This window comes from Ranitomeya variabilis, chromosome 1 (assembly GCF_051348905.1).
Source record: "Ranitomeya variabilis isolate aRanVar5 chromosome 1, aRanVar5.hap1, whole genome shotgun sequence".
In the NCBI taxonomy this organism is placed as follows: domain Eukaryota; kingdom Metazoa; phylum Chordata; class Amphibia; order Anura; family Dendrobatidae; genus Ranitomeya; species Ranitomeya variabilis.
The window spans coordinates 981,069-1,006,198 of NC_135232.1; the positions used below are offsets into that span (position 1 = coordinate 981,069).

Genomic DNA, 25,130 nt, shown 5'->3' on the forward strand with positions numbered 1-25,130 from the left:
CAGTCAGAGCAGGAAGCAGACGCCAAGGGACCTGACGGGCATCAGATGGTGAGTATGTAGTGTTTGTTTTTTTTACGCTGGTAACCACGGTAAACATCGGGTTACTAAGCGCGGCCCTGCGCTTAGTAACCCGATGTTTACCCTGGTTACCAGTGAAGACATCGCTGGATCGGTGTCACACACACCGATTCAGGGATGTCAGCGGGACCTCAACGACCAAAAAAAGGTCCAGGCCATTCTGACACGACCAGCGATCTCGCAGCAGGGGCCTGATCGCTGGTACGTGTCACACATAGCGAGATCGCTACTGAGGTCGCTGTTGCGTCACAAAACTTGTGACTCAGCAGCGATCTCGCTAGCGATCTCGCTATGTGAGACGGGGCCTTTATACAGCAGAAGAGTCCCAGATTGGACAAACTATGTAAATCCCAGCCATTCAACTGAGTGGCCAACCATGTAATACTTAAATATATAGAACTGCCAGAGTAGGAGACTCCAGAGATTTTCCCTTTAAACACTAAGCATACCTTCTCCAACATGCACCTTTGTGAACAGTTCTGTTACTAACTGATATCCCAATCAGGTTTCAGCTGGTACAAGACTCTAGTGGACTCCAGCAAATCATGCCTAAAGACTGAAGGACGATAACTAAACCCCCTCCATCCCTGACCCATTTACCTTCTACAAAGTTGCAATGTCCATTCTGCACTCGAACTAATACTGCGCAGGGTCAGACACCCGAGGTCAGAAGCAACCTGATTGATTTACCCATTAGTACAGAACATCTATTTTTTTGCTGTAAAATATGATAAAGGGGGTCAGTTACTTTGAACAAAGCGAAAATAACTTCTGGAATATACATGACAACCCAAAAGATGAAGATTCTGAACTTCCAGTCAAAATTCACAAGGTCCAAATAAAAGAGCCACACGTTTTAGAAACTGAACAGTTTGTTTTTTATTGATGAAGTTACTCCTGCATTTTCTCAATGCTTTCTTCCTTGTATTTGCCCTTCTCTTTGCCAACCTGGCGAGACTTGGCCTTGCATTCCAAGATCTTCTTGCGATCTTTGTCGAGCTTTAGTCTGGTGATCACCACCTGAGAGAAGAGTAGAAAAATGTATTTAGTGAAAATTGTCATAGTCAAATAGATGACTGAAAGACGTTTGTAGCTAGCGAAAAGAGCAGCAGCCAAAGTTTAGTAATCGTAAGATATTGGCAATTATCATTTGGGTTTCCTCATCATGGTGAGCTATGCTGGTAATACTAAATGGAATGTAAAGAGGTTACTCAATAGTGGAGCACGTCAGAATTACATCTCTGAAGCCAAATATATGTCTACATAACCACTGCTGGTTTACTAGTGCTTTATATCACCTAACCAGAAACAAAACAAAACAAAGCAAAACAGTATTTTCTCCCCTACACTGCATAACAGCAAAAATCGATGAGGAATGGAAACAAGTGAGTCTTAACCCCTTAATGACCGCCGATACGCCTTTCAACAGTGGTCATTAAGGGGTCTTATTCCTCAGCGCCACTTTTTAACAATGCTGAGGAAAAGCATAGCGCCAACTGGTGACCGTAATTCCCACGGGTGTCAGCTTTACATGACAGCTGACACTCTGCAGTTTCAGCCCCAGCTGCTTTTGAAGCCGATTAACCTGTTAAATACTGATGTCAAACACGACAGCCATCAGACCCCCGCGATGAGAATTGAGGGTGCCAATGGTACCCTGTAGTCATGTGATGACCCCAGCGTACAGTGGCCTGTGAGATTCAGCTATGAGCAGGCAGCGTCACTCACTCACTAAGTAAAATAAAATATGGAAAAAAGCAAACCAAAAAGACGTGCACATGAATCACTAAAAGCATATTATTTATTCCGTATGGCGAACACCAAAAAAAAAAAAAAACATTCCAAAAGTGTTGCTAAATGTGGTATAACGGAATGTGATTCAACCTTCTACTGAAAGCAATCGAAAAATGTAATGTACCCCAAAATGTTACCAGTAAAAATACCAGCCCCAACAGAGGTCTTTCATCTGTCACTAGAATTATAGGGGGTTCCCACTTTACTGGTCGAGCAAAGTCTCTACAAGAGACATGGCTCCCACCCCCTTAAATAAAATCCAGTGAATTCTGCACTCCCAAATCCAAATGCCCCTTCTTTCTGGGCAGGTACGGACTGGGGCTGAAATTCAGCCCTGGCATTTGAAATCACACAGGCCCATGCTATCCCCGTCCCCAAGCACCAGATGAAATATATTACTAATATTTCTCTGGATAGAGGAAAGGAACATTTTCTACAACACCAATATTTCTAATGATACCTGTGGCTTGCTGGGGTAAGTCACGGAGTCAGCAACTTTGTGCTCAATCACAACTCTCAACAGTATGGGTGCCTTGAGAACACCGATTCTGTTAACAATGCAGCAGACAAGGCAGCCTATGACCACAAAGGCCCTTCTGGCATTTGCCAGAGTTGCCAGATGGCCAGTCCGGCCCTGCTTCTGGGCCATCCTGTGCCTAAACTACAGTAAGCGGCCACATGTTTGGCATTATTGTAATAGAAAGAAGGCGTATCGCCAGGTGCACAAGCTGAGCACAAAGTATGGGGGTGCTATAATAAATGGGGGCACAATGTATGGGTACTAGACTGGCAGATTTACAAATCTCCAGAAAAAAGCCTGATGTGAATGCTACAAAAGAGTCACTGCAGCCGTAGATGAATTCATTGAGACGTGCAATTTCCGCAGTGGGACCACTTTTTTTCTGCCGTTTTGGCACCTTTGGGTGTCTCCTGCAAACTATTCCAGCAAAATCTGTGCTCCAAAAGCCAAATAAGGCGCCTTCCTTAGACATCAGCAAGTTTGGGAGAAATTGTGCAATAAATTGTGGGGTCTAGATTCACCTATTAACCCTTGTGTACCTGACAAATTTGCAGCAAATATAAAAATTACATTTGTGCCACTACAATGTCAGATTTCCAATGTTATAAAATCCTGCGAGGCACGTATGGTTCAAAATAGTCACTACACCCCTACATGAATTCCTTAGGAAGTGAAGTTTCCACTATGGGGTCACCTGGGGAGGGTGTGGTGGTTCCGCTGTTCTGGCTTCTCAGGGGCTCAGCTAACGGACCTATTCAAACACTCTGTGTTCTAAAAGCCAAGCAGCGCTCCTTCCCATCCGATCCCTACCTTGTGCGCAAACAGTGTACAACCGCATATGGGGGGGTACTGCCACATTTGGAAGTTATTTCATTAAAAAATTGTGGGGTCCAATTTATCCCATCATCCAAAGTGTAAATTATAAATTTGGTGTTAAAAACAGTATTTTAATGGGATTTTTTTTTTTGCTCTCATCTAAATATTAAGTTTCATGAATCACTCGTAGGTTAAAAATGCTTAGTACACCTCCAGGTAAATTGCGTTAGAGATCTAGTTACCAAAAAATATGTGTGTGTGTGTGTGTATATGTGTGTATATGTGTGTATATGTGTGTGTGTGTGTGTGTGTGTGTGTGTGTGTATGTGTGTGTGTGTATGTGTGTGTGTGTATGTATGTGTGTGTATGTATGTGTGTGTATGTATGTGTGTGTATGTATGTGTGTGTGTGTATGTGTGTGTGTGTATGTATGTGTGTGTATGTATGTGTGTGTATGTATGTGTGTGTATGTATGTATGTGTGTGTATGTGTGTGTGTGTATGTATGTGTGTGTATGTATGTGTGTGTATGTATGTGTGTGTATGTATGTATGTGTGTGTATGTGTGTGTGTGTATGTGTGTGTGTGTATGTGTGTGTGTATGTGTGTGTGTGTATGTGTGTGTGTGTGTAGAGTGTGTGTGTGTGTAGAGTGTGTGTGTGTAGTGTGTGTGTGTGTGTGTGTGTGTGTGTGTGTGTGTAGTGTGTGTAGTGTGTGTGTGTGTGTGTGTGTGTGTGTGTCGTTTTCGCAAGTCAGGGGCTCTCTAAATGCAACATGGCATTCACAATCTATTCCAGACATAGTGCTCTTCCTATCCTAGCCCTGCATTGTGCCCAAAGAGAAGTTTTTGACCACATATGGGAGAAATTGCATTAACAAATTGTGGGGTCAGTCATCTATTATTGTCCAGTGTGATAATTACAATTGGGGCTAAAAACATTTTGGGAAAAAAAAAAAGTTCAATATGATGAGTTATGAAATTCTGTGTAATACAGATAGGTTCAAAAAGCTCACTATACCCCTGGATAAAATCCTTGAGGGGTGTATTTCCAAAATAGGGTGACTTTTGTCACTTCTTACTTTGAGCCTTTCCTTGGTCCCAAACAGGAGTTTTCCTCCACATATGGGGTACGTGTGTACTTAGGAAATTGCACAACTAACTTTAGGGTTCATTCTCTCTTGTGAAAAAAAAATTTTTTATGAACAAAGTTAACCCCTTAATCCCATATGACGTACTATCCCATCAAGGTGACCTGGGACTTAATTCCCAGTGACGGGATAGTACGTCATACGCGATTGGCCGCGCTCACGGGGGGAGCGCGGCCGATTGCGGCCGGGTGTCAGCTGCCTATCGCAGCTGACATCCGGCACTATGTGCCAGGAGCGGTCAAGGACCGCCCTCGGCACATTAACCCCCGGCACACCGCGATCAAACATGATCGCAGTGTGTCGGCGGTACAGGGAAGCATCGCGCAGGAAGGGGGCTCCCTGCGTGCTTCCCTGAGACGATCGGTACAAGGGAATGTACTCACCTTGTACCGAGCGTCTTCTCCCTGCAGTCCCCGGATCCAAAATGGCCGCGGGGCTGCATCCGGGTCCTGCAGGGAGAACTTCCGGGTCAGGAGCAGGCTGTAGCTGTAGCGCTGTAAGCCTGCAGCAATGAATGAGATAGCCGATCTCACAGAGTGCTGTGCAAACTGTGAGATCGGCGATCTGTGATGTCCCCCCCTGGGACAAAGTAAAAAAGTAGAAAAAAAAATTTCCACATGTGTAAAAAAAAATAAAAATAAATAAAAATTCCTAAATAAAGAAAAAAAATATATATTATTCCCATAAATACATTTCTTTCTAAAAAAAAAAACAAAAGTACACATTTAGTATCGCGGCGTCCGTAACGACCCAACCTATAAAACTGTCCTACTAGTTAACCCCTTCAGTGAACACCGTAAGAAAAAAAAAAAAACGAGCCAAAAAACAACGCTTTATTACCATACCGCCGAACAAAAAGTGGAATAACACACGATCAAAAAGACGGATATAAATAACCATGGTACCGCTGAAAACGTCATCTTGTCCCGCAAAAAACAAGCTGCCACACGGCATCATCAGCAAAAAAATAAAAAAGTTATAGTCCTCAGAATAAAGCGATGCAAAAATAATTAATTATTTTTGCTATAAAATAGCTTTTATCGTATAAAAGCGCCAAAACATAAAAAAATGATATAAATGAGATATCACTAATCGTACTGACCCAAAGAATAAAACTGCTTTATCAATTTTAACAAACGCGGAACGGTATAAACGCCTCCCCCAAAAGAAATTCATGAATAGCTGGTTTTTGGTCATTCTGCCGCACAAAAATCGGAATAAAAAGTGATCAAAAACTGTCACGTGTCCGAAAATGTTACCAATAAAAATGTCAACTCGTCCCGCAAAAAACAAGACCTCACATGACTCTGTGGACCAAAATATGGAAAAATTATAGGTCTCAAAATGTGGAGACGCAAAACTTTTTTGCTATAAAAAAAGCGTCTTTTAGTGTGTGACAGCTGCCAATCATAAAAATCCGATATAAAAAACAATATAAAAGTAAATCAAACCCCCCTTCATCACCCCCTTAGATAGGGAAAAATAATAAAATTAAAAAAATGTATTTATTTCCATTAGGGCTAGGGTTGGGGCTAAAGTTAGAGTTAGGGTTGGGGCTAAAGTTAGGGTTGGGGCTAAAGTTAGGGTTGGGGCTAAAGTTAGGGTTGGGGCTAAAGTTAGGGTTGGGGCTAAAGTTAGGGTTGGGGCTAAAGTTAGGGTTAGGGTTGGGGCTAAAGTTAGGGTTAGGGTTGGGGCTAAAGTTAGGGTTAGGGTTGGGGCTAAAGTTAGGGTTGGGGCTAAAGTTAGGGTTAGGGCTAAAGTTAGGGTTAGGGGCTAAAGTTAGGGTTTGGATTACATTTACGGTTGGGATTAGGGTTGGGATTAGAGTTAGGGGTGTGTCAGGGTTAGGGGTGTGGTTAGGGTTACCGTTGGGATTAGGGTTAGGGGTGTTGTTGGATTAGGGTTTCAGGTAGAATTGGGGAGTTTCCACTGTTCAGGCACATCAGGGGCTCTCCAAACGTGACATGGCATCCGATCTCAATTCCAGGCAATTCTGCGTTGAAAAAGTAAAACAGTGCTCCTTCCCTTCCGAGCTCTCCCGTGAGCCCAAACAGGGGTTTACCCCAACATATGGGCTATCAGCGTACTCGGGACAAATTGGACAACAACTTTTGGGGTCCAAATTCTCTTTTTATCCTTGGGAAAATAAAAAATTGGGGGCGAAAAGATCATTTTTGTGAAAAAATATGATTTTTTATTTTTACGGCTCTGCACTATAAACTTCTGTGAAGCACTTGGTGGGTCAAAGTGGTCACCACACATCTAGATAAGTTCCTTAGGTGGTCTACTTTCCAAAATGGTGTCACTTGTGGGGGGTTTCAATGTTTAGGCACATCAGGGGTTCTCCAAACGCAACATGGCGTCCCATCTCAATTCCAGTCAATTTTGCATTTAAAAGTCAAATGGCGCTCCTTTCCTTCCGAGCTCTGCCATGCGCCCAAACAGTGGTTTACCCCCACATATGGGGTATCAGCGTACTCAGGACAAATTGTGCAACAACTTTGGGGGTCCATTTTCTCCTGTTACCCTTGGTAAAATAAGACAAATTGGAGCTGACATATTTTGTGTGAAAAAAAGTTAAATGTTTATTTTTATTTAAACATTCCAAAAATTCCTGTGAAAAACCTGAAGGGTTAATAAACTTCTTGAATGTGGTTTTGAGCACCTTGAGGGGTGCAGTTTTTAGAATGGTATCACACTTGGGTATTTTCTATCATATAGACCCCTCAAAATGACTTCAAATGAGATGTGGTCCCTAAAAAAAATGGTGTTGTAAAAATGAGAAATGTCTGGTCAACTTTTAACCATTATAACTCCCCAAAAAAAAAAAAAAAATTGGCTCCAAAATTGTGCTGATGTAAAGTAGACATGTGTGAAATGTTACTTATTAAGTATTTTGCGTGACATATCACTAAGATTTAAGGGCATAAAAATTCAAAGTTGGAAAATTGTGAAATTTTCTAAATTTTTGCCAAATTTCCGTTTTTTTCACAAATAAACGCAGGTAATATCAAAGAAATTTTACCACTAACATGAAGTACAATATGTCATGAGAAAACAATGTCAGAATCACCGGGATCCGTTAAAGCGTTCCAGAGTTATAACCTCATAAAGGGACAGTGGTCAGAATTGTAAAAATTGGCCCGGTCATTAACGTGCAAACAACCCTCGGGGCTTAAGGGGTTAAATGTTAATTTTTTTTCTTCCACAATCCCTTGTTACTGTGAAGCACCTGAAGGGTTAATAAACTTCTTGAATGTGATTTTGAGGACTTTAACCCCTTAGTGACGGAGCCAAATTTTTGAAATTTGACCAGTGTCACTTTATGTGGTAATAACTCTGGAACGCTTCAACAAATCCCAGTGATTTTGATACTGTTTTTTCGTGACACATTATACTTTATGATAATGGTAAATTTAGGTCGATATGTTTTGTGTTCATTTATAAAAAATATCAGGAATTTGAGAAAAATGTAAAAAAATTTGCAATTTTCAAACTTTGAATGAATATCCCTTTAAGGCCGGAGACACACTGGTGCGAGATACGGCCGAGTCTCGCTGGTTAAAAGCAAGCTGTGGCACTGGCACTCCGGAGCGGAGCGTGCGGCTCCATGTATTGCTATGCAGCTGCACGCTCCGCTCCGGAGTGCAGGTGCCACAGCTTGCTTTTAACCAGCGAGACTCGGCCGTATCTCGCACCAGTGTGTCTCCGGCCTTATCCAGATAGTCATACCACAGCAAACCATTAATAAATAACATTTCCACATGTCGGCTTTACATCAGCACCATTTGTTAAATGTTCTTTTATTTTGTTAGCATTTTAGGAGTTTTAACCCCTTAAGTCCCAAGGGTGGTTTGAACGTTAATGACCGGGCCAATTTTTACAATTCTGACCACTGTCCCTTTATGAGGTTATAACTCTGGAACGCTTCAACGGATCCTGGTGATTCTGACATTGTTTTCTCGTGACATATTGTACTTCATGATAGTGGTAACATTTATTCGATATAACTTGCGTTTGAGAAAAAAAACGGAAATTTTGCGAAAATTTTGAAAATTTCGCAATTTTCCAACTTTGAATTTTTATGCAATTAAATCACAGATATGTCACGCAAAATACTTAAAAAGTTACATTTTCAACATGTCTACTTTACATCAGCACAATTTTGGAACCAAAATTTTTTTTTGTTAGGGAGTTATAGGGTTAGGGTGCTCAAAACCACATTCAAGAAGTTTATTAACCCTTCTGGTGCTTCACAGAAATTTTTGGAATGTTTAATTAACCCCTTCACCCCCGGAGCTTTTTCCGTTTTTTCGATTTCATTTTTCGCTCTCCTCCTTCCCAGAGCCATAACTTTTTTATTTTTCTGTCAATTTGGCCATGTGAGGGCTTATTTTTTGCGGGACGACTTGTACTTTTGAACTACATCATTGGTTTTACCATGTCGTGTACTAGGAAACGGAAAAAAAATTCCAAGTGCAGTGAAATTGCAAAAAAAGTGCAATCCCACACTTGTTTTTTGCTTGGCTTTTTTGCTAGGTTCACTAAATGCTAAAACTGTCCTGCCATTATGATTCTCCAGGTCATTACAAGTTCATAGACACCTAACATGTCTAGGTTATATTTTACCTAAGTGGTGAAAAAAAATTCCAAACTTTGCTTTAAAAAAAAAAAAATTGCGCCATTTTCCGATACTCGTAGCGTCTCAATTTTTCATGATCTGGGGTCAGGTGAGGGCTTATTTTTTGCGTGCCGAGCTGGCGTTTTTAATGATTACAATTCGGTGCAGATATGTTCTTTTGATCGCCCGTTATTGCATTTTAATGCAATGTCGCAGCGACCAAAAAAACGTAATTCTGGCGTTTCGATTTTTTTTCTCGTTATGCCATTTAGCGATCAGGTTAATGCTTTTTTTTATTGATAGATCAGGCGATTCTGAACGCGGCGATACCAAATATGTGTAGATTTGATTTTTTTTAATTGATTTATTTTGATTGGGGCGAAAGGGGGGTGATTTAAACTTTTATGTTTTTTTTCACATTTTTTTTTTTAAGCTACTGCGGGCACATGTCAGCTGTTTAAAACAGCTGACATGTCCCGGCTTTGATGCGGGCTCACCGCGGAGCCCTGCATCAAAGCAGGGGAGCCGACATCGGACGGAATAGTACGTCCGATGTCGGTAAGGGGTTAAAAATGAACATTTAACTTTTTTCCACAAAAAATTTACTTCAGCTCCAATTTGTTTTATTTTACCAAGGGTAACAGGAGAAAATGGACCCCAAAAGTTGTACAATTTGTTCTGAGTACGCCGATACCTCATATGTGGGGGTAAACCAGTGTTTGGGCGCATGGCAGAGCTTGGAAGCAAAGGAGCGCCATTTGACTTTTCAATGCAAAATTGACAGGAATTGAGATGGGATGCCATGTTGCGTTTGGAGAGCCCCTGATGTGCCTAAACATTGAAACCCCCCACAAGTGACACCATTTTGGAAAGTAGACCCCCTAAGGAACTCATCTAGATGTGTGGTGAGAGCTTTGAACTCCCAAGTGTTTCACTACAGTTTAGAACGCAGAGCCGTGAAAACAAAAATTATTTTTTTTTTCCACAAAAATTATTTTTAGCCCCAAGTTTAGTATTTTTCTAAGGCTAACAGTTGAAATTGGACCCCAAAAGTTGTTGTCCAATTTGTCCTGAGTACGCTGATACCCCATATGTGGGGGGAACCACTGTTTGAGCGCATGGCAGAGCTCGGAAGGGAAGGAGAGTCATGTGGAATGCAGACTTAGATGGATTGGTCTGCAGGCGTCACATTGCATTTGCATAGCCCCTAATGTACCTAAACAGTAGAAACCCCCCCCACAAGTCACCCCATATTGGTAACTAGACCCCCAAGGAACTTATCTAGATGTGTTATGAGAACTTTGAACCCCCAAGTGTTTCACTACAGTTTATAACGCAGAGCCGTGAAAATAAAAAATCTTTTTTTTTCCACAAAAATTATTTTTTAGCCCCCAGTTTTGTATTTTTCCAAGGGTAACAGTTGAAATTAGACCCCAAAAGTAGTTGTCCAATGTGTCCTGATACCCCATATGTTGGGGTAAACCCTGTTTGGGCACACGGGAGAGCTCGGAAGGGAAGGATCACTGTTTTACTTTTTCAACGCAGAATTGGCTGGAATTGAGATCGGATGCCATGTCGCGTTTGGAGAGCCCCTGATGTGCCTAAACAGTGGAAACCCCCCAATTATAACTGAAACCCTAATCCAAACACATCCCTAACCACACCCCTAAACCTAATCCTAACCTTAGCCCCAACCCTAACTTTAGCCCCAACCCTAACTTTAGCCCCAACCCTAACCCTAGCCCCAACCCTAACCCTAGCCCCAACCCTAACCCTAGCCCCAACCCCAACCCTAGCCCCAACCCTAACCCTAATGGGAAAATGGAAATAAATACATTTTTTTTTTATTTTTGGCTAACTAAGGGGGTGATGAAGGGGGGTTTGATTTACTTTTATAGCGGATTTTTTAGCGGATTTTTATGATTGGCAGCCGTCACACACTGAAAGACACTTTTTATTGCAAAAAATATTTTTTTGCGTTACCACATTTTGAGAGCTATAATTTTTCCATATTTTGGTCCAGAGTCATGTGAGGTCTTGTTTTTTGCGGGACGAGTTGACGTTTTTATTGGTAACATTTTCGGGCTCGTGACATTTTTTGATCACTTTTTATTTTGTGAGGCAGAATGACCAAAAACCAGCTATTCATGAATTTCTTTTGGGAGGAGGAGTTTATACCGTTCCGCGTTTGGTAAAATGGATAAAGCAGTTTTATTCTTCGGGTCAGTATGATTACAGCGATACCTCATTTATATCTTTTTTTATGTTTTGGCGCTTTTATACGATAAAAACTAATTATTTTTCCATCGCTTTATTCTGAGGACTATAACTTTTTTATTTTTTCTTTGATGATGCTGTATGGCGGCTCATTTTTTGCGGGACAAGATGACGTTTTCAGCGGTACCATGGTTAGTTAGATCCGTCTTTGATCGCGTGTTATTACACTTTTTGTTTGGCGGTATGATAAAGCGTTGTTTTTTGGCTCGTTTTTACGGTGTTCACTGAAGGGGTTTGGAGCGCCCCCACACCGCCGCAGGGCCGAGGGGTACCCGGAGCCGGGCCTCTGAGTCTCAGTCCTGGGGTTGTCACGGTGGCTAGACCCGGTCCGTGGCCCTGTCTGTCAGTGGGGGACGTCCGGTGCAATGAATGGTGATGTAACGGTGCAGTTGTGGGGTGCAGGTCGCGGTAAATAACGAGGACACCAGGTTGCAGTCTCTTTACCTCTTTACTGAAGATCTCTGGGTCCTCAGTCCAGAATACGGTTCACCAGGCTACGCAAGTCCGGCCGGTCCAATGGCACCTCCAGAGTTCTCTTCACAGGTGGAAATCGGTGCCTTCCTTCTAGCGCTATGTGTTGCGGTCCTCCCCTGCTGTGCTCACGGAAAGTCCCCACAACCGTTGTGTCTGTTTCTTAAGTTCCCTCACAACTGTATTAAATGATCTTCTTCTAATCTTCCGTCCCTCCCTGATATTCTGGTTGGAACGGCACCCGTTTGTCGGGTAGGCCTGGAGTTCTTCCGGGACCCTAGAGACGCCCCTCTCCCGCAATTGCCTCCCAAGACTTCATAGGTGATATGTGTTAGACAGCCCGCCTTAAACTGACTGTCCTGCCGCTGTTTGGAGTATGGCTTGAAGCTGTATGTTATTCCACTCCCTCGGCGTTCCGGCCACCGGTAATGCGCCTCAGCAGGATGTTGCTCCGGTCTTACAGCACGACCCCTACTGGTATTCTCCTATCGCTTGATCTCGTTTCTCACTCAGCACAATCTATCTCGCTTCTAGTCCTTTCTTGGGCACCGCCGCTACCCGGAGCAGGCGCGGTCCCGTTACGTTCTTTCTCGTTGCCAAGCCTCTGTCAGGATCCCACCCCTGACAGAGACCCTACTGTCTCTTACTCCACAACACCCTCTGCCACTAGGTGTTGCTTCGTTCAATCCAGTCAGCTTTCTCTTACTAACTTCCTGCCTGACCCCCAGTTTACCCACTATGGTGGGGAGTGGCCTAATGAATAGAACCCTTAGCTCCCCCCGGAGGCCCAGCTGTGAAATGTATTGGTGTCTGTGATACCTGATCAGAGGAACTCCTTCAGTGCCATCGGACGCACCATGGCTCCCCATAGTGGCGGAGCCACAGTACTGCAACGACCAGGACTCTGGGGCGCTGCACTCCCCCCTGGTTAAACACAGTACTCCGGGACTGGGAAGAAAACAACAATACAGGTTAGCAAAAAGACATACAATTTTGTTGAGTGCAAAACAATAAGTATACTTGAACAGGCTTCCCTTTATGGGAGGTGAGGACACTTGAACGTTACAAACATAATTAACATTATAAATTACAGGCTATAAATAACTCCTGTTACCCAACCGGGTATTCTACTAAGTGCAAAATTGTTGAACCATAATTTAACATTGCCTTTAAGGACTCACACTCTAAATCCACCAAAGACCTTCCTATAATCACATTATAAGGCACTTTAACTTTTTCATTCTCCTACTTTGGATCTGCAGGACCGCCTGTCCTATCGGCACCAGACCTACTGCCTCTCCTTTCTATTACAGGACCGCCCCGTTCAGCCAGGGCCTACTGCCTTTTCAACTACTATACACAGTATAGAACATAACTTTTCTTTCAGTTTGAGAACACTGAGCCGGCTCTACTTGGCTCCTATAAGGACTCACTCACTAACCCCTACGGGTTCACTTTCTGTCCTCAGTAACACATTACTAACTTTCGATGGGGAACGCGGGGTCTACCTTCTATCCCCCCCTTCTTTTTCTTAAACTTTCTCTCTAATATGCATGCTGGACACCACGTCTACCTCTACGGGCCCACTGCATCCTTCTACTACCTTTCACTTTCTTCCTTCAGAAAACATTATCAGCATTCCTTTACATTTAACTAATTGCATACACATAACTTTTATCATATAGGCATTATCATTTTCTTCTAAGCATTATCATTGCACTACTGTTCTAAAACAGTATCACTCATAAGTACACAGTTGAGCATCCCCTTTAAGAGAGGATCAAGTCTTTCTGAGGTAGCTCGTTTTCTCAGCCTACCAGTCCACGCTCAGCAAAGGGTTCCGGAACGGTATCTTCGCAAAGAGTCTTTAAGTAAAACCAGTAGGAAGCGTGTTGTGAATTCTGTTTGTAGGCTCCCCCGGTGGTGTTTTATGGTAGTGCCACTTATGTGCCTTCTTCTATCCCTGATCACCTGTTGCCACCCATTAGGGGAGTTTCCTATTTAAGGCTGCTTGGCTGTTAGTCCTATGCCGGCCAACAATGTATCAGTAGCATTCTGTTGCATTCTCCTGCCTCAAGTTCCTGTTCAGCTAAGTTGAATTTTGTTTCTAGTTTATGCTATTTCTTGTCCAGCTTGCTGCAATGTGACTCTCTGTAGCTGGAAGCTCTTGTGGACTGAAATTTCCACTCCAGTGGCATGAGTTGTCACTGGAGTTTTAAGGTAATTTCAGGATGGTGTTTTTGAGTAGTGTTTTGAAGTTGACCGTGAAGTAACTCTTTCCTATCCTTCGGCTATCTAGAAAGCGGACCTCACTGTGCTAAATCTGCTGTTCATCCTACGTATGTCTTTTCCTCTTAACTCACCGTCAATATCTGTGGGGGGCTGCTATCTCCTTTTGGGGTTCATCTCTGGAGGTAAGGCAGGCCTGTATATTCCTCTGATAGGGGTAGTTAGATCTCCGGCTGGCGCGTGGTGTCTAGGGCATCGTAGGAACACTCCCCGGCTACTTCCAGTGTTGTGTCAGGTTCAGGTCACGGTCAACTTTAGTTTCCATCACCCGAGAGCTAGTCCGTTTTGTTATTTTTATTTCCCTGCCATTGGGGTAATCATGACAGTTTGGCCGGCCCTATGTGTTAAAACTATGCACTAAAGCAGGAAAGGATGAGAAAAGGTTTTTTTTTTTCTGTGTTTGAAAGTGCACCTTAGTTGCTCATTTGTACTCCTTGCTTAAACTGCAGTCTTCAGCCTTTTTTTTTTTCCTCTCCTCTTAATCTCTGAATGGCTTTGGTTACACCTGTTTGAATCATGGATCCACAGAGTTTGGTTGCAGGTTTGAATAACCTTGCTACAAAGGTCCAGAACTTACAAGATTTTGTTATATGTGCTCCAATGTCTGAACCTAAGATCCCTATGCCTGAATTTTTTACCGGAGACAGATCCCGTTTTTTGAATTTCAGAGAGAATTGTAAATTGTTTTTGTCTCTGAGATCTCACTCTGCTAGTGATCCTGCACAACAGGTTAAAATTGTTATTTCTCTACTGCGGGGTGACCCACAAAGTTGGGCATTTGCATTGTCGCCAGGGGATCCTGCGTTATTAAATGTAGATGCGTTTTTTCTGGCTTTGGGGTTGCTTTATGAAGAACCTAATTTAGAGATTTTGGCTGAGAAAGCCTTGATAGCTCTTTCCCAAGGGCAAGATGAAGCTGAGATATACTGCCAAAAATTTCGTAAATGGTCGGTGCTTACTAAATGGAATGAGTGCGCTCTAGCAGCTAATTTCAGAGAAGGTCTCTCTGATGCCGTGAAGGATGTCATGGTGGGGTTCCCTGTGCCTACAGGTCTGAATGATGCCATGAAATTGGCTATCCAGATTGATCGGCGTTTACGGGAGCGCAAATCTGTGCACCATTTGGCGGTGTCTTCTGAGCAAAAACCTGTGCACCATATGGCGGTATCTTCTGAGCAAAAACCTGTGCACCATTTGGCGGTGACCTCTGAAAAGGCACCAGAGCATATGCAATGCGATAGTGTTTTGTCTAGAGGCGAACGACAGAATTACAGGCGCAAAAATGGGTTGTGCTTCTACTGTGGAGATCCAGCTCATGTTATATCAGCATGCTCTAAACGCATAAAAAAGGTTGATAAAAAGGTTGATAAATCTTTTTCTATGGGTACCTTGCAGTCTAAATTTCTTTTGTCCGTGACATTGATTTGTACCTTATCATCTGTTACTGTGAATGCTTATGTGGATTCTGGCGCCGCTCTGAGTCTCATGGATTGGTCCTTTGCCAAGCGTTGTGGGTTTGATTTAGAGCCTCTGGAAGTTTCTATTCCCCTAAAGGGTATTGATTCTACACCTTTGGCTAGCAATAAACCACAATATTGGACACAAGTGACTATGCATCTTACCCCAGACCATCAGGAGATTATTCGTTTCCTTGTGTTATACAATCTACATGACGTTTTAGTGCTTGGATTACCATGGTTACAAATTCATAATCCAGTCTTGGACTGGAGATCAATGTCTGTGTTGAGCTGGGGATGTCGGGGAATTCATGGGGATGCACCTTTGGTTCCCATTTCTTCATCTACTCCCTCTGAGATCCCAGCATTTCTGTCAGATTTTTATGATGTCTTTCAGGAGCCTAAAATTGATTCTCTCCCTCCTCACAGAGAGTGTGACTGCGCTATTGAGTTGATTCCCGGTAGTAAATTTCCTAAGGGTCGCTTGTTTAATTTGTCTGTACCTGAACATACTGCTATGCGGGAGTATATCAGAGAATCTTTGGAAAAGGGTCATATTCGCCCCTCTTTGTCTCCACTAGGGGCAGGGTTTTTCTTTGTGGGTAAAAAGGATGGTTCATTGAGACCTTGTATCGACTATCGACTTCTGAATAAGATTACAGTTAAATACCAGTACCTGTTACCTTTACTGACTGATCTGTTTGCTCGCATAAAGGGGGCTAAGTGGTTCACTAAGATCGATCTATGTGGTGCGTATAATTTGGTGCGGATTAAGCAGGGGGATGAGTGGAAGACCGCATTTAATACGCCTGAAGGCCATTTTGAGTATTTGGTAATGCCTTTCGGTCTCGCGAATGCCCCTTCCGTTTTTCAGTCCTTTATGCACGATATTTTCCGTGAATATCTGGATAAATTTATGATTGTGTATTTGGATGATATTCTGATTTTTTCGGAGGACTGGGAATCTCATGTTCAACAGGTCAGGAGAGTTTTTCAGGTTTTGCGAGCTAATTCTCTTTTTGTAAAGGGCTCAAAGTGTATTTTTGGGGTTCAGAGAATTTTCTTTCTGGGATATATTTTTTCCCCTTCATCTATGGAGATGGACCCTGTTAAGGTTCAGGCTATTTGTGATTGGATACAACCTACTTCTCTAAAGAGTCTTCAGAAATTCTTGGGATTTGCTAATTTCTATCGCCGATTCATAGCGGGTTTTTCTGCCATTGCTAAACCTTTGACTGATTTGACCAAAAAGGGTGCTGATGTTGCTAATTGGTCCTCTGCTGCTGTGGAGGCCTTTCGGGAGCTTAAGCGCCGCTTTTCTTCTGCTCCTGTGTTGCGCCAGACTGATGTGTCGCTCCCTTTCCAGGTTGAAGTAGATGCTTCCGAGATCGGAGCAGGTGCAGTTTTGTCGCAGAAAGGTCCTGACTGCTCAGTGATGAGACCATGTGCGTTTTTCTCTCGAAAGTTTTCGCCCGCTGAGCGAAATTATGATATTGGAAATCGGGAGCTCTTGGCCATGAAGTGGGCATTTGAGGAGTGGCGTCATTGGCTTGAGGGTGCTAGACACCAGGTGGTGGTCTTGACTGACCACAAGAATCTAATTTATCTTGAGTCAGCCAGGCGTCTGAATCCTAGACAGGCGCGCTGGTCGTTGTTTTTCTCCCGATTTAACTTTGTGGTTTCATATCTGCCTGGGTCTAAGAATGTGAGGGCGGATGCCCTCTCTAGGAGTTTTGAGCCTGACTCGCCTGGTGATTCCGAACCTACTGGCATCCTGAAGGATGGGGTGATATTGTCAGCTGTCTCCCCAGACCTGCGGCGCTCTTTGCAGGAGTTTCAGGTGGATAGGCCTGATCGCTGTCCGCCTGGTAGACTGTTTGTCCCTGATGACTGGACCAGTAGAGTTATCTCGGAGGTTCATTCTTCCGCGTTGGCAGGTCATCCTGGAATTTTTGGCACCAGGGATTTGGTGTCTAGGTCCTTCTGGTGGCCTTCCTTGTCTCGAGATGTGCGTATTTTTGTGCAGTCTTGTGATGTTTGTGCTCGGGCCAAGCCCTGCTGTTCTCGGGCCAGTGGGTTGTTGTTGCCCTTGCCTATTCCTAAGAGGCCTTGGACGCACATCTCTATGGACTTTATTTCTGACCTTCCTGTTTCTCGTAGGATGTCTGTCATCTGGGTGGTGTGTGACCGTTTTTCCAAGATGGTTCATTTGGTACCTTTGCCCAAATTGCCCTCCTCCTCTGAGCTGGTTCCTCTATTTTTTCAGAATGTGGTGCGTTTGCATGGTATTCCTGAGAATATAGTGTCTGACAGGGGTACTCAGTTTGTGTCTAGATTTTGGCGGGCGTTCTGTGCCAGGATGGGCATCGACTTGTCTTTTTCGTCTGCATTCCATCCTCAGACTAATGGCCAGACTGAGCGTACTAATCAGACTTTGGAGACTTACTTGAGGTGTTCTGTGTCCGCTGATCAGGATGATTGGCTTGATTTTTTGCCATTGGCAGAGTTTGCCCTTAACAATCGGGCCAGTTCTGCCACTTTGGTTTCTCCATTTTTTTGTAATTCAGGGTTTCACCCTCGTTTTTCGTCCGGTCAATTGGAGTCTTCGGATTGTCCTGGAGTGGATGCTGTGGTTGATAGAATGCATCAGATTTGGGGACAGGTTGTGGACAATCTGAAGTTGTCCCAGGAGAAGACTCAACAGTTCACTAATCGTCATCGGCGTGTTGGTCCTCGTCTTTGTGTTGGGGACCTGGTGTGGCTGTCTTCTCGATTTGTTCCTATGAAGGTCTCGTCTCCTAAGTTTAAGCCTCGGTTTATCGGCCCTTATAGGATTCTGGAGGTTCTCAATCCTGTGTCCTTTCGTTTGGACCTCCCAGCATCTTTTACTATTCATAATGTTTTTCATCGGTCATTATTGCGGAGGTATGAGGTACCGGTTGTTCCTTCTGCTGATCCTCCTGCTCCTGTGCTGGTTGAGGGTGAATTGGAGTATGTGGTGGAAAAGATCTTGGACTCCCGTGTTTCCAGACGGAAACTTCAGTATCTGGTTAAGTGGAAAGGCTATGGTCAGGAGGATAATTCTTGGGTGACAGCATCCGATGTTCATGCTCCTGATTTGGTTCGTGCATTTCATAGTGCTCATCCAGATCGCCCTGGTGGTTCTGGTGAGGGTTCGGTGCCCCCTCCTTAAGGGGGGGGTACTGTTGTGAATTCTGTTTGTGGGCTCCCCCGGTGGTGTTTTATGGTAGTGCCACTTATGTGCCTTCTTCTATCCCTGATCACCTGTTGCCACCCATTAGGGGAGTTTCCTATTTAAGGCTGCTTGGCTGTTAGTCCTATGCCGGCCAACAATGTATCAGTAGCATTCTGTTGCATTCTCCTGCCTCAAGTTCCTGTTCAGCTAAGTTGAATTTTGTTTCTAGTTTATGCTATTTCTTGTCCAGCTTGCTGCAATGTGACTCTCTGTAGCTGGAAGCTCTTGTGGACTGAAATTGCCACTCCAGTGGCATGAGTTGTCACTGGAGTTTTAAGGTAATTTCAGGATGGTGTTTTTGAGTAGTGTTTTGAAGTTGACCGTGAAGTAACTCTTTCCTATCCTTCGGCTATCTAGAAAGCGGACCTCACTGTGCTAAATCTGCTGTTCATCCTACGTATGTCTTTTCCTCTTAACTCACCGTCAATATCTGTGGGGGGCTGCTATCTCCTTTTGGGGTTCATCTCTGGAGGTAAGGCAGGCCTGTATATTCCTCTGATAGGGGTAGTTAGATCTCCGGCTGGCGCGTGGTGTCTAGGGCATCGTAGGAACACTCCCCGGCTACTTCCAGTGTTGTGTCAGGTTCAGGTCACGGTCAACTTTAGTTTCCATCACCCGAGAGCTAGTCCGTTTTGTTATTTTTATTTCCCTGCCATTGGGGTAATCATGACAGAAGCGCCTTTAAGAAGGTGCAAACTATTTACAAGGGAAAAATCTGTATCATGCACGGTCCATGATTACTGCAGTTCTTTAAACTTTGTGCAAACTTGAAGAATATAAACAAACAGCAAGGATCCCGGGTCAGCAGAGGGATCCATAAAAAGTTAACCCTGGACGGGTTTAGCAGCAAACAGTAAACAAACAATTAAAAGAAGAACTATTTACATTTTCAAAGCATTCATTTTCAGAATCCCCCACGAGGCGCCACCTGGCGGGTGAACCCCTGCAGTACAGGCAGTTCAGGTTCCAGGTTCACTCCCGCTGCCAGGTACACCCCATGGGTTCGGGTCTGTTGCACAACCAGATCGTGTGCGGTGATGAGGGTCTGTGTCCCCACCTCTCTTTGTGCTGGTGTGAAGGAAGAAATTAAGAAAGAATCTCCATTTTGTGCTTTTCGACTCCATTTTGTTGTTTTGATAAATTTTGTTAGTAGGCTAAAGGTTACAGCTGTTATGAGATTTTGATGAGACCTTGATTGTTGCAACCTCGGTAGAACATGAGACTGAGGGTGTATTGTTCTACAAAACTTTGACGCACAGATTGTTCCTGCATTCTTATAGGCTAAGAACTGTGAGCATGTTCTTATGCTAATTGGTTGAAGTTCTGCATTCTTATAGGCTAAGAACCGTGAGCGTGTTCTTATGCTGATTGGTTGAAGTGTAATTTCTATGATTATAATAAAGTCATGCAGAATAAACGGGGGCTAGAGATCAGCTCGATCCCCCATACAGAGACACACGTCTCCGTCTGGTCATTTTCAGTTGCCGGCAACACTTTATATATTAATTTGGAAATCACTGGGTTAACCGTGAAGGATCACTTTAAATCCTCCCTCAACAGTTGGTGCTGAAACCCGGGAACCAAGCAGGAACGCTTCTACCCCCCAGAGGACAACAAGACAAAGGACCCTCGGACCGGACGCAGGCACTGGAAAATTGGGACTGATCATCCCCCACAACAACCACGGTAAATTGGCAGTTATACTGTTCAGACTGACCGTTTGGTGTGGTTTTCCTATGTTTGTTGCTGCAAAGAGGATCTGAGGTTTGTCCCCGGAGATGGGATGATTCTTGGATGGAATCATATAGAGGTGTAGTTCCGTTGGAAGCCTAGTGCTCGAACCATACCTCATAAAGGACGGACACCCCGGATTAACCAATGATATAATTCTCTTTATAATCAAAATACCCTGAATTCCTGATCACTGTTAGAATCAGGCACGGTAAAATGATCGAAGATTGGGTAGGATACGTAACTCAGGTTTATATTGATTTAAATATATCCAAAGGTGTCCGGAGGGAAAGTCTGAGACGCCCTCCTCCTTTCGCTGAGTACCACGATTTTGGGTTGTCCCAGCGGAGGACAGGTAAAAACCCTGAATGGAATAGGCCACACAACTGCTCTAATAACTATACACAACTAAAAAAGGATATTTCGCTTTAAAGAAGAATCAGTTCGTGAAAGAAAAAAACTTTGAATTGTATGATAAAAATTAAATATTGTTAGCCCAAAGAAAGGAAAAAAAATCTATCAGAAATACAAGGAAAATATTCTCAATCATTGGTTTTTCTAAGATGTTCTAGTATATAAATTGTACGATGAAAATTTTGTAGAAATTAATTAAATCTAAGAACTGTTGTATGTTGTGTTTGTCTTTAGAATATCCGATGGGAGGGGTTGAACAGCTGCGCTATTATTTTCCTCCTTTCTCTATGTAGAGGAATGCTGTGATCCTCTCCTATTTCTGGTAAGGAAAGGGCAATATGTATCTGCATTCCAAGGTTTCTCTATATTTTCTTGGTATAGATTACACACTGGTAGATTTATGTTCTATTTAAAATAACAATATTGTTTTGAAATACAAAGAAATATTATAATCTGGAAAATTGAAAATGAAATCTAATATCTAATTTTAAAAGGAAATTTGTAAATGATTGGTAAAAACAAATTGAATGGTTGATATATAGCAAATTAAAAATCAACAGAGAAAATGAATTCTAATTGTTTTTGTTACCGTTACGTTAAAAAAGGAAAATTGTCTACTCCTATGATAAAATCTGAATGTTTTGTGGCATCGGAAGGAATTAAGAAAATCCCTGCTTGATGATAAGGTCCCTCCCCAGGAAATCAAACCTCTTCTCCCGACCGTAAGCTCTGTGAGTTGCCAAAACTTAGTGCGCCTCCACCCTATGATCCGGCTGCGTGGATCTATGATGTATGCGGAGTTACTAATTCCCAATGTAAAGAGATCCGTTACAATTATGAAACAAAGAAGACCCGGAGTTGTAGCCCCCACCTTTCCCTTGCTAAACGCAGACAGCCCCCCTTTCACAACTGCAAGGACGAAGCTTCATTCCTTATCAGAGTTCAGCCCCTGCCTTCCCCACCTTACACAAATCCAATCTCATACTAAAATATCCCTTTTAACCCTGTCTGGGAATCTCCCTCCCCAGCCCCATGTCAATTCTCAGATCAAGAGCTTGTTTTAATTAAAGTAGATAACAGACCCAATAAATATACTCTTATAAAGCCTATCCCTGTGGGACCCTTCCCTGAGGTTACTGCTCAGTTCGTAATCTCTCCCTTATGTCCGGTAAATTTACTGGGGGCAGATTTATTATTACAGTTCTACTCCAGAATACAATTCCAAGATGATGGTCAAATGGTCCTTGCGTTATATAACTCCTATGCAGATGAATATAATGAGATCTGTATCCTACATGCCCTTCCCACAATTATGATGGTCCTGATAGACCCAGATTCTCCCCCAATAATGCCTGTAGAACCAGTAAAAGTGTTTCTCAAACCTGGTGCCCCTTTTTCTAAAGTCTATCAATACCCTTTGAAATATGATCAGGAGCAGTGTCTCAAGGGGCAAATATAAATATTATTCGATAATGGTGCCCTGATACCCTGTGTTTCCCCATGTAACACACCCTTGTTTCCCGTTAAAAAAAAGACCCCACCCAGCCAACCCCCTATATACTGGCTGGTACAAGATCTACAGGTATTTAATGCGGTTACTGTTCCAGAAACTCCGGTGATGCCTAAGCCACATACTCTTTTGTCCCAGATATTTCAGGATGCTGCTTGGTTCATGGTTATCGATCTTGCCAATGTCTTCTTCAGCATTCCATTACACCCAGATTGCCAGTTCTGTTTGCATTCATTTATCAGGGATGACAATTGATGTGGACAGTTATGCCAAAGGGGGACCAGTCATAGCCCAAGAGTGTCAGGCCTACCTTGCCATTTATGGCCCCTTACAACCAGGAAAGGCTATGGCCACCCCACACGATGTATATAGTATCCTTAACCAAGTACAACCTGGCCACATGTCCATGGCTAGACAGTTGCGACTTCAATATGCTATTCTCATGCCTACTAATATGATTTAAAAAAAAAAGGTGCACTGTTCTTCCCCTAATTCCCCTGAATCCAAAGGGAGGAAAAGTAGGTAACATGAAAAAGGACACTCTTTTTTTTTCTAGAATGGATCCAGAGGAACAAGATTAGGTTTCCAAACCATATAATTATCTAAAATTGATATCTCAAAAAACGGCTGGTCTCTAGTGTGCCTATTCTAATACTGATTTTGAGCTTTTTGTAGATGGATTCTGTTACCAAGATGACCAAGGACACTTCTATACCAAATATACTATGGTCTCAGAATATGAGGTAATCAAGGCAGAGTTAATGCCAGCTCATATGTCTGCACAAGAAGCAGAAGGTAAGACTGTAAATATCTACACTGATTCCAGGTATGCTTTTGGCATTATACACGGTTATGGGCCTATCTGGAGAGCCAGGGCTTTCCTGACAGCAAATGGCCACCCCTTTAAACGTGCTGAGGCAGTCCAGCAACTTATGAATGCACTACAGCTTCCCACCCAAACAGGCATTATAAAGGTAAAGGCACATACCAAAAGCACTGATGGACAGACAAAAGGGTAACGTATTGGCAGACCAGGCTGCCAAGAAAGCAGCAAGCACTCCTGTAGCCTCTCAAGTACATCACCTAGACACCCCACCATCTCTATTTATATTGAAAGATATCTTAGCCCGGTTACAAGAACAGGCAAGTAAGGAGGAGAAAAATAGGTGGCAAAAGATAGGGGCTTGCTCTGATACCGTCACTGGGCTATGGGGGAGGGGTGAAAAGGTCTGCCTGCCACAGGTACTGTACCCAACGATGGCACAGGTTCTGCACGGGAATGTGCACCACTCGAAGACGGCCATGTGTGACACCCTACAGAGACAATGGATTGCCCCCGGGGTTTTCCACCTGCGCAGAAAGGCAGGTACAGAGCTGCATGATATGTGCCACACATAATCAGAGTAGGACAGTGAAAACCCCATCCAAACACACTCCCCAGCCCTTTAACCAATTCCAGAGACTGCAGAATGATTATATTCAGTTACCCAGGGTAGGGACGTATGAGTATGTGTTGGTCTGCATTGATTTATTCTCAGGTTGGCCAGAAGCCTACCCAGTTGCCAAAGCTACGGCTAAGACAACGGCGAAGAAACTGATGACTGAGATCATATGCAGGTATGGAGTTCCTGAAGTCATTGAAAGCGATCGGAGTTCCCATTTTACTGGAGAGATCATGTCAGAGGTAATGGCAGCACTGGGGGTAAGTCAAGCATTGCATACTCCATCCACAGAGTAGTGGAAAAGTGGAAAAACTAAATGGAACTCTTAAGCTTAAAATCCAGAAGGCAATGGCAGAGACTGGTAAACCATGGACAGAATGCCTCCCTCTAGCTTTGTTTTTAATAAGACATACCCCAAACAGGAAGACAGGACTGTCACCGTATGAGATTCTGTTTGGCAGGGGCCCCAATCTTGAATGTTTCTTTCCACAACAGTTGCAGCTCAAGTACCAGGACTTGACTAGCTATGTGCAGGCCTTACATGGACACCTTGCCAAAGTGCATTTAACCATTTTCAGTTCTTTTCCAGACCCAGACAAGGTTCCTGGACACCATCCCTTTGTGCCAGGAGACCTGGTGTATGTGAAAAAGTTTATGCGCAGAGATTGTCTCCAGCCGAGATTTGAAGGACCTCACACGGTGATCCTGGTTACCCCCACTGCAGTAAAACTCGAAGGAAAGAGCACCTGGATCCATGCCTCACACTGTAAAAAAAAACAGTTGTTTTTGATCCTGGAACTGAGGGCTATCCTCGCCCCTACCTCTTTGGTTTTTATTGTAAAAATAAGAATTCTGGTCCCACTATTCTCTGGGTAAACCTGACAGCCCCGGCGAATATCTGGCGATTTGATTTCTGTGATGTAGTCAAGTGCTATGAGACTGGACGGGTGGTAGAGGGGATCATCCAATTTTATAAGTGTGTTACCAGAAATGACAACGATAATTGTTATTATTGGATAGATGCTGCCTGGAATACGGAAGATGATTGGGGATATAAATCTAGTGAAGCCATGTTCCCTAAGGATAGAACGGGTAGGAGTCTCCGTGAGAGAATGTATCTAACAGACTTTCTGCAACCACTTAGGGGCTGTAAATGGGGTAAAAGTTGTCACCCCCTCCTCCTAAATCTCGAAAGCCCCCAATCTGCTGACCTGCAGACATTTGTACTGGGAAGGCATTATAATTATGTATTTAATAGTGGATACCATGGGAATTTAGGCCATATACAGCTCCAGGATATTAGTTT

At 43.3% G+C, this 25,130-nt stretch overlaps 1 pseudogene across 1 annotated transcript in view; it reads right to left on the reverse strand.

The window, feature by feature from the left end:
• Nucleotides 1–932: 932 nt before the first annotated feature.
• The window catches only part of LOC143817050 (large ribosomal subunit protein uL24 pseudogene), a 42,362-nt pseudogene continuing 18,164 nt past the window's right edge, over nucleotides 933–25,130 (reverse strand). Inside the window, exon 2 of the transcript XR_013224060.1 lies at nucleotides 933–1,098. The product of XR_013224060.1 is annotated as a large ribosomal subunit protein uL24 pseudogene (transcript). The remainder of the gene's footprint in view (nucleotides 1,099–25,130) is intronic.